The sequence below is a fragment of the Mixophyes fleayi genome, chromosome 6, assembly GCF_038048845.1.
Source record: "Mixophyes fleayi isolate aMixFle1 chromosome 6, aMixFle1.hap1, whole genome shotgun sequence".
In the NCBI taxonomy this organism is placed as follows: domain Eukaryota; kingdom Metazoa; phylum Chordata; class Amphibia; order Anura; family Limnodynastidae; genus Mixophyes; species Mixophyes fleayi.
Window position 1 is genome coordinate 43,356,213 of NC_134407.1, and position 10,319 is coordinate 43,366,531.

Here is a 10,319-nt window from a genome sequence, read left to right on the forward strand (position 1 = left end):
AAGGAGGTGGAGGAGGAAAAACATAAGTCTGTCCCAGGAACTGACAAAATGAGCACATGGAGATATATGGAAAAAAGCCACAGGAGACAAAAGGGGAAAAGAGAGGAAGGAGAGGCCCAATTGGGTGAAAGCCCCGGAGGAAAGGAATCCTATGAAGATTCAGAGACATAATAGGAAAAGTATATATAAAACAACGTACAATGTGAAAGGGTGCATGGGGGGTGGTCCTGAGTCTGTGAAGGAAGGCGATCAGGACCTAGAGACCCACAATAAGTTCTTCAGAAAAGATTTGCATTAAATATATCTAACCGGAGAACAGTGTGCTAAGGGACTAATGTCTAAACACAGATTGACCTAAACATACTAGTGGGGGGAAGAGAGATAGGAGGGTATGAGGGGGGAAGGGGAGGAATAATGAAAATGGCCTCACCTATCGATGGATTAGGAGATCAGCAGAGTTAATTACAAACAATAAAGCATCAGGTTACTAGGAACAATGTAACAGGTGAATAATATAGTAAACATGAAACACATGGAAAGTGAGTAACAGGATCAAAAAGTTCAAAATACATGGGAGACTTAAAACATTAGAGAACTGGAAAAAGCAGTAACAGATAAGTAAGATAATAGTTCCAACAATTGTCAAAAGTCCACCTGCAAAACAAGTAAAACAAGATGATAGCATCTCGGGACATCGGAGAAAGAGAGACATGGGACCACTCCGGATGTGGAGGCGCTGGGCGTTGGGTCATTGAAGGTGTAGAATGAAGATCAGACAACTCAGGGAGGATATCCAACTTGGTAAGAAGGGACTCACCTTGATCCACGGTTTTAACAAAGTGAAAGGAGTTAGCAGCAAAATCTTGTAGCTGAAAGGAAAAGCACCAGCGTTAGAGGATTCTGTGTTGGCGGAGGAATCTGGTGACAGATGAAGGTCCCTTAATTTTTGGATTGTGGAAGGAGCAAGGTCCTGAAACAATAGGATATCCATGTCTCTGAAGGAAAGAACGAATTGGTCTCTGGTAGCTGTGAGAATGCGGTCTCTAGTGCAGAAGTAGTGTAATCGAACAATGATATCCTTTGGAGGTTGGCTGCTAGAGGGTTTGGCTCTCAGGGCTCGGTGAGCTCTATCTTTGAGACAGTCCGCCTCGGAGAGATCCAGAAGAAGGTGTAGAAAAAGGAGGTGTAGGAAAAGGGCCTTGAGGAAAGCTGGGAGATGCACAGGAGCGACATCCTCAGCCACATTTCTAATGTGTATGTTGTTGCTGCTGGAATGATTTTCAGAGTCCTTTTGCTTCTCCTTTAAGGCCTCAACTTCCTCTTGAAGGCGGGAGAGTTCCTTGTCAAGTTCAGATTGGGAACAACAGAGGTCATCAGCTTTTGATTCCAAGGTCCTGGCGCCCATTGACTGCAGTTCACATTTAATATTCATAACCGCCTTTGACAGTTCTAGGTAAAATGCCATCTTAACTTCCTCCAGAAGATTAGTTATCACTGCTTGAATCTGGGGGTCGTGTTCTCCTGCCCTAGACAACGAAGGGCTCGACGAGCCATGACGGTCAGACTGAGGAGAAGGAGGTTTAGATTTTGAACCAAAGAAAATAGCCGAAGCTCCTGATGTCACTGTCTTTGCTTTACTAGACATGATGAGACCGGCAGGATAAATCCAGCAGTGAAGTGGACTAGGGAGGGCAGGATAAAATGTGGACGATTGCGGAGAGGAGGGAAAGCACACACTGATCCCAGCTTGAATGAGAAGGGTCTACCCTGGAGCGGGCAGTGTGATAGGAATCACATAGTCCCTTCAGGTGGTGTGAGCCACAGGCTGCAAGGAACAACAAAGTTGGCGGCTCTTAGAATCAGATGTCTGCGGTATAGCAGATTATGTTTGCTGACAGGCCAGACAAACAACATCAGTTTAATACACCCACCGGACAGTGGCAGTGGACCAGCACAGGCCAGGAGAGGACCTGGAGATGTATTGTATCTAAAGATGTAAGCTGGGATATCAGGCAGTCTCTGTATTATATGCGCAGATAGAGCTGAGGGATAGTTTCCACCACTTGTCAGATAGATGTGAATGTCTATGGTCCCAATGATAGGCTGGGTATCAGCACAGCAGGATCGGGGTCCTCAGACATCCAGTAAGGGTCCAGAAAGGTCAGCGAGCATGCTCAAGGAGGTAAAGCTGCAGGAGCGTATAGGCTCTTAAAAAGGCTCTAATGGCTATAATGATCAGGGAAGGCTGCCCTTCTGAGGGGACAATCGTAGTGTCCTGTGGGAGTCATGGAGCCAGTGGAGACTGATGTAATACTCCAATGACCAGACAAGCGTCCCAGGGGTGGGTCACTCCAGGCCATGGATCCACATTCTGAAAGGCCCGAGAACCAAACAGACAATGTGGAGCAGCCAGTAGGACAGGATTTCAGTTGATCGGGAGGGGGGTACCCCAGATGAAAGCCAAGAGCAGGAGTCGGTTTTAGGACTAGGATAGCCCCGATGGATGTCGATTAATGCTCGTTTGTGGGAATGCTCAGGGAAAGTCTGACCACCCAGTATGACAGTCTAGCCACGCCCCCTTCACCTCTGTGTTTCAAACACAGGACATATTTACTATCGCAAACTTACACCATACATTCTGGTAAGTATTGTGTTTAACGTTTTGTTATCCAAAGAGTATATTCACCTCCGTGTTTAAACTACAGGACTTATTCGCTCTCAGTAACAATTATATATTAATTGTCTACAAAGCTAATTGTTGAGATAATACATATAATTTAGTTCATACAGTTTCTTAAGCCAATCTACAGATGCAAATCAACCTTTTCAAGCATGTAAAGATTAATCACTTTTGGATGATTTATCTAAAACACACATTTATAATGTTAATTATAAAAACCTAAAATGTCTGTCATACATAGATACAGATATAATCTTTTGTTATCCCAAGAGGGTGGTTGACTCCATGTTAAAACTGCACAACCAGCCAGAAATAAAGTATTAATTACTCATCTGCAACAATGGTTATAAAAATAATGCATATAGAATAATACATTCAAATTTGTCATCTAGCAAGAAGATAACCTTCTCAATATCGAAATAGAGAAATTCTTAGTCTGGCATACACTGCCTTAATAAACACTATCCTTCACCTTTCATCTAATCTTTTACCATAGAATTGTGAATGGCATTGTATTTCAGTTGTTGTCCTAATAATACTGTGGATGTCATTCTATTGTCGACTTTATAACCCTGTCTATTCTGCTGCCCATAATTCGTATTATATCAATACTGTAGCTGTCAAACACATATATGTATCACACCCAGGTTTGTGGCCCCAAGTATAATGCCATCTTGAACCATTTAACATTGTGCCCTTAATGTCTCATCTGTTAAATAATGTCTATAGATGCAGATGCTGTCCATCTAATGAGCTCTGATACTGCCACTGCTATCCCCTTTCCAATGTATTGCTGCTGACCCTCTCCAATGTATTTGCTGAAAACCCTCTGCAATGATTTGCTGCAGACCCTCTCCAATGTATTTGCTGTTGACCCACTCAAATGTATTTGCTGCTGACACTCTCAAATGTATTGTTGCAGACCCTCTCAAATGTATTTGCTGTTGACCAATTCCAATGTATTTCCACTGACCCACTCCAATGTATTTGCTGCCAAGCCTCTTCAATGTATTACTGCAGGCCCTCTCCAATGTATTTTGTTCATCCTCTCAAATGTATTGCTGCTGACCCTCTATAAAGGAGGCAGCATGGTGGCTCAGTTGTCAGCACTGGGGTTCATAAGTTTGATTCCCAACCATGGCCTTATCTGTGTTCTCCCCATGTTTGCATGGGTTTGCTCCAGGTGCTCTGGTTTCCTCACATACTCCAAAAACATATCAGTGGGTTAATTGGCTGCTATTAAAATTGACCTTAGTCTCTTTGTGTCTCTCTGTGTCTCTCTTTGTCTGTCTGTGTATGTCAGGGAATTTAGACTTTAAGCTCCAATGGGGCAGGGAGTGAGTTCTCTGTACAGCGCTGCGGAATTAATGGCACTACATAAAGAGATGATGATGATTATATATTGGTTGTTGACCTTCTCAAATGTATTGCTGCTGACCCTCTCAAATGTATTGCTGCAGACCCTCTCCAATGTATTTGCTGCCAACCATCTACTATGTATTTGATGCCGACTCTCTCCAATGTATTTGCTCTTGATCCTCTCAAATGTATTTGCTGCTGACTCTCTTAAAATGTGTTGCTACTGACCTTCTTAATGTATTTGCTGCTGACTCTCTTTAATTTATTTGGTGCTGACCCTCTCCAATGTATTGCTGCTGACCATCTCCAATGTATCACACATGCTGCCTAATGGGTACCTACTTGGTGTGTTTTCTATTGTCAAAGGAAAATGTACTTGATGTAGACATCTTCAATGAGAATGATGACTGGTTATCATTGATGAAGATGACTACTGTTATCCAAATTCCCATTATTAATTTGTTACCATCCCTATCTAATCTCCAGTTGGCTTTTATGGGGGTCCAAACAAATTAAGCACTTAAAACACAAAAGGGGTAGTGTTTGTAGAGTGCTTGGTTTATTAACCTACGTCCTTTTCAATATATGGGTGTGTGGGTGGCTCCATGGATAACACCATCTTGCACAATTTTGGCTCCTCAACTTTTCCCAAAGAATCTACTAAAGCCTTCTTTGTAGTACATTCTTGCACCAAAATTCCCTTTTTTTGCAGGCTTTTGGTAATTCACCACAATGCCTAACTGTTTTCAGCATGTTACTAGTGCTGGCAACTGCCAACTGACCGCTGGTTGGGTGACCAATATGCCAAATTCTGTCACTTAATTTCTCAGCAATGTGGACTTTCAAATTCAATTGCATTGTCTTGTCAAGTCAGATGTTAGGCAACCACATCTGCAATGTGAGTTATACATAGTTGTGTGGGAAGACCAACTATTTCCCAATCTCAACTGTCTAGTTTGCATATTTTTTACACTTCACTAATATAACATATATGTATTATTTATACATTCCATATTCATAAACATTCCATATATTGATATACATGACATATTTATATAGTTGCAAATATATACGAGTGACGAGTCCCCTTGTTTGGGCAGTCTTACGGCACATACTAATTTCTTTTCAGCTAGATTTACCTTACTTATACCATAAAAAGCAGTTATAGTAAAACAAGATATTAGAAAGCTCTACTCTTGGCTTCCGATGTATACTGTACCCAACAATAACTGCATAGAAAATAAAAATACTTTGTCTATTTAGATTTATCAATGCCTAAGTGTAATAATTCTACCACTGACCGCTGCGTTTCTGTAGACTAAGGGCTAGATTTACTATCAGGCGTGTTTGTAAATCCGCCGACTTTCGGCGGATTTGGCGGCGGTTTAGCCATCGCCGGATTTACTAAGGCTAAACCCGCCGTCCAAACGGGCAAAAATGATGTTTCCAAACCCGCCTCTGTATACATCGCCATGACGGTTTCAACAATGTTCAACATACAAACAGCCGGATTTACTATTAGGGGGTTTATAAAGCCGCCGGAAAACCGCCATTCAAAAGACCAAAATGAAAGCGCTGCTTGTGAGCGGCGTGATGGTTCAAACAGTGTGCTGTTTCAGGTATTTTGCCAATCAGACCATAAGAGAAAGGCCTATTTCATGTCCAATGATTGCTCCATTAGGACTGTGTATAGAAAATGGCCAAAGTGTCATGAAATTTCAGGCTACTGTTTTTTTTTTTTTCCATTATTTTTTCACCCAGTATGATTGCATAGTAAAATCTCATTTCACCTTTCCTTTTCTAGTTGTTTTGTACTTTCCAAAAAACCACTAGAATACTGTTGCCTCAAAGAAACTAGGATGGGAATTGTTGCATTACATAGTTAACCCTTATTTTAATGCTAATGCAATCCACATGTGAAAAATGTTTTTTCTGCCTGAAGCAATCACAGACAATCACCGTCTATTGCCCAGCAGTTAATCATGATGCTTACAAAAAGGGCCCCTCATTATTTGGCAGGTGTGGGTTTGTTGGAGAATGGCTTTTGCAGGTAATGGGGTGCATTCTTGCCAGTGTATGTTTGCAGCTTTTTACCTGATGGAGGCAGAAAGGCGCCAGGAGGAGGAGGATGAACAGCAGTTGGCATCTGTTCCGCGGAGCCTGCAAAGACCCCGCACTCCACGTGCATTTTCAGTGCGTTTGAATCTGGAGTCTTTGGCTGATGTGGAGGTAGTACAAATGTTTCGCCTCAATCGTACTAACCTCATGGCACTGTATGAGCAAGTGAAGGATGATTTGGAGCCTACAACCAGCCGCTCTAATGCAGTGTCAGGACTACACAAACTACTGTGTGCAGTTCACTTTTTGGCAACAGGTTCCTTTCAATCTGTGTCCTCCAGAGTGATTGGCATAACGCAGCCGACATTTTCAAGGCATTTTGGACAGGTTTTAGGTGCCCTTAAAAGAGTGTGCCCTAGCTATATCAGCTTCCCCAGCCAGGAGTCACAGTGGCATGAGCTCAAGGGAGCTTTCTATAGGGTCGCAGGTATCCCTAATGTAATGGGTGCAATAGATTGCACTCATATTGCCCTGAGACCACCTCACCACAGGGCAGAGGTTTTTGTTAATCGCCATCATTACCACTCCCTGAATGTGCAGGTTGTCTGCGATGCTAACCAGCGTATATTGAGTGTTGTTGCAGGCTATCCTGGGTCATGTCATGATGCCTTTATCCTGAGACAGTCTACCCTTTATGCCAAATTTGAAAGTGGTGAAATGCCGGAGGGATGGCTTTTGGGTATGTACTTTGCATGTTTTATATATCCCTTATCCTTGCTCAAATGGACTCACATATGCTAACTGCTGTACAACATGCTCAAAGTAAATGGGAGCTAACATTTTACTTTTATTGCAGGAGATTCAGGATATGGGTGTCGCTCCTGGCTCATGACTCCTCTGCTGCATCCTCAGACTCCTGCACAGCACCAATACAATGAGGCACACATAACCACTAGAGGTATCATAGAACGTACGTTTGGACTCTTGAAAACCAGGTTCAGGTGCCTTGATAAATCTGGTGGGGTGCTTATGTATGCACCTGAAAAGGTATCTGAGATTGTCCTGGCTTGCTGTCTGCTGCATAACCTGGCTTTACATCAACTTACCCCACCGATTATTGCAGTAGACAGTGAAGAAGAAGGGGTACGTGTCACATCTGGTGATGTGCAGAGCACAGAGGGCGGAAGGGAGATTAGAGACCGTCTAATTACAAACTACTTTACGTGTAAGTACATAGTATGAAAAGCATTTTTTGCTCAAAAATGTGTTTTATGTGAGTGCAATTTTAGTATTTTATTGTAAATTTTTTGTACATTGGAACCTTTAAAAACAGGATAGTGTGTACTCCTCATGTGGTAAATATGAACATCCCTGGAATGTGACAGTCAGAGGTCAATGTTTACATGAAATTAGTGCATAGTTGTTAAAAAATCAGAATACTCTTGTTTAATGTGCAGAAAAGAAAGACTGACACAATAGAAATTTAACTGCATTTATTGCAGAACACAATAAATAAAAACGTATAATCGTTATAGAAACTTGACAAAACATTAATAAATAACAAACATTGTGCTAGCGATGTCTTTTTGCAGGCATATCGCTATGCTTGGTGCCACTCTCTCCCCTCCCTCGCCCACCCCTGGTGCGAGCACCTCTCCTTGGAGGAGTACTCTGTAGAGATGTGGTAGGCGTGCTAGCGGCACTGGTGGAGGCCGATGAAAAAGGGGCCGGCAAGCGGGCAATCAGTTCCTGCTGGAGTTGGCCTGCCAGCCGGATAACGTTGGCATTCCCCTCGCGAATGGAGGAATGCATGGCGTCCACAGACCCAGACATTTGGGCCAGCTGCACATTTGTCTGCTCCAAAGCGCTCGCCAGCCGGTTTATTGCAGCAGGGATTTGGCTCGTGGAGCGGTGTATTCGCCTCAACTGGGCCGCAATTTGTGACATGTGCCCAGTTTGCCTGTCCATGAATAATGTCTGTTGCTGCTGGAATGCGCCAATAGACAGCGCCATTTCTCTGGCTGGGTCCATAGGTGCAGGTGCAGGTTGCTGGTGTGATGGTTCAGCAGGGCCAGGTGAAACTTCCTGGAGGCCAGACACAGGGGCATCCACTGTTACCAGGGTGATGGTTGTTAGATCCTCTGGCTCAGGGGACATTTCCAGGGACTCCGCCTGAGGTGGCTGGTATGAAGAGGGCCCTGTGTATGAAAAATGACGGTAAGTATATAGTATATAATATGTTTGTATATTGCATTCTGAACACTGGATAGGAAAGAATAATCTTTAGCAACTACAGATTCTTTCACAATGTTTGCATTCCTGATTTCTAGTCCTATGCTACCTGCTTACGGATGCACTTATTATCCTTTTAATACCCATTATCATTAGGACTGTGTAGTACATGCTGGGTTATTTTGACTAAAGTGCATGCTATCAAAAGTGGAGATGTTGCCTATAGCAACCAATCAGATTTTAGCTGTCATTTTGTTGAATGCAATAAATAAAGTAAAGGTATATTCTGATGGGTTTCTATAGGCAACATATCAGTTGAGTAAAATGTAGCCCTAACTTCTCATTGCAAACAATAAAAAGAAAACAAAAAACAACATTGACAGCAACATTTGCACAGAAAATCAAGTAACTCCATTATTTCTCTCCTAAACAGAAATCACGCACCTGCTTGCTCGTCTGTGCCCGAATCTCTCGCTGAAGGTGGAGGTGTAGGTCTGGCACTGGGACTGAACTGCGGTCCTGGCGATTCTGGATATATTAGAAAAAGCATACAATGTATTTCCAGAAAAAAAAAATAATCAAAATATACTGTTTATTGCACAAATGTGTTTACAATTTTTTTTTTTTTCTATGAGAAAAAAAAACCTTTACAAACTATTAGAGGCAAATATACACTTTGAAAAAGAAAACAAAAAATAAAAAAAAAAACGTTTGCAAAGAGAAAAGCAGTTTTGCAAAGAGAAAAGCAGTTTTAAAAAGAGAAAAGCAGTTTTGCAAAGAGAAAAGCAGTTTTAAAAAGAGAAAAGCAGTTTTAAAAAGAGAAAAGCAGTTTTAAAAAGAGAAAAGCAGTTAAAATACTGTTAGGGTAAAAAAAACAAATAACTCACCAACTACTTGGCCAAAAGAGGGCGAGTCGGTGTCCTGGACATTTATGCCCTCTACAATTTCTGCCGGCATTATCTGGCGCAGCTCCTCCTCGTACGTGGTGTACTCCATACGAAGTGGGGGGCCACCACCCGTGCGCCTTGTGGACCTCCTTTCCTGGGCCATTTTTTCCTTCAACCTCCTCTTAATGTCCGAAAATCTCTTGCGGCAGTGCGCCACTGTCCTCTTTAGTGGGCCCACCGCGTTAACAGCGTCGCACACTCTCCCCCACAATTGGTGGCGCCGCCTTAGCGGAGTCCGGGCTGCCAGGTTCCCCAAGATCACCTCGTAGCAGGGAATGATATTGTGCACCAACACACAATTCTCATCATGTGAGAAGCGCACATTCCTCCCTGTCTTGGTCTTCCTGCCCTGTCCTGTCTCCTCAACCTCTCCCTCTCCCTCCTCTGACCCCTCAACCTCCATCTCCCTCTCCTCAGCCTCTGCTCCCCTCCTATCTCTGGACATTTTTACCCAGAAGACAGAAAAACACAAAACACTGAAGGACTTACAAACACAAAGAACAAACTACACTACCTACAGACACACTCTCCACACAGTCACACACAAGTAACACAGACAGAGGACAAGTCAAATACAAAAAATACAAGACAGAAAATAAATGAGAAAATAAATGTACAAAACAGGAAAAAACCACAGGACTACTCACACTTCAATCAGATATCGCTCCACCAATCCACCAAACACCAACTCTCAGCAAACCACTATCCTCCAAACTCCTCTCACAAAACTCCTCTAAACCCTATCAGAGAAAAAAGTGTCAGGCCAGTGGTTTATATAGGGCTTGTGATGTCAAATCTCCTGAGTTTGAAAATAGCCAATAGTAACAGGCCAGGAGACAGGTGTAATTTTCAAAAAAACCGCCTTTACACAAAAGCGCCGTCATTTAAAGCAAAAGCGCCATGTTCTATTCAAAGCCGCCGGCGGCTTTGAGCATTACATCCCGCCGTTACATCGCCGGCGGCTTCAAATTGAAGCTGAAATGCGCCCATTAGTAAATCCGGCTGTTTGCAATGCAAACACGCCGGAAAACCGCCGCGATGCA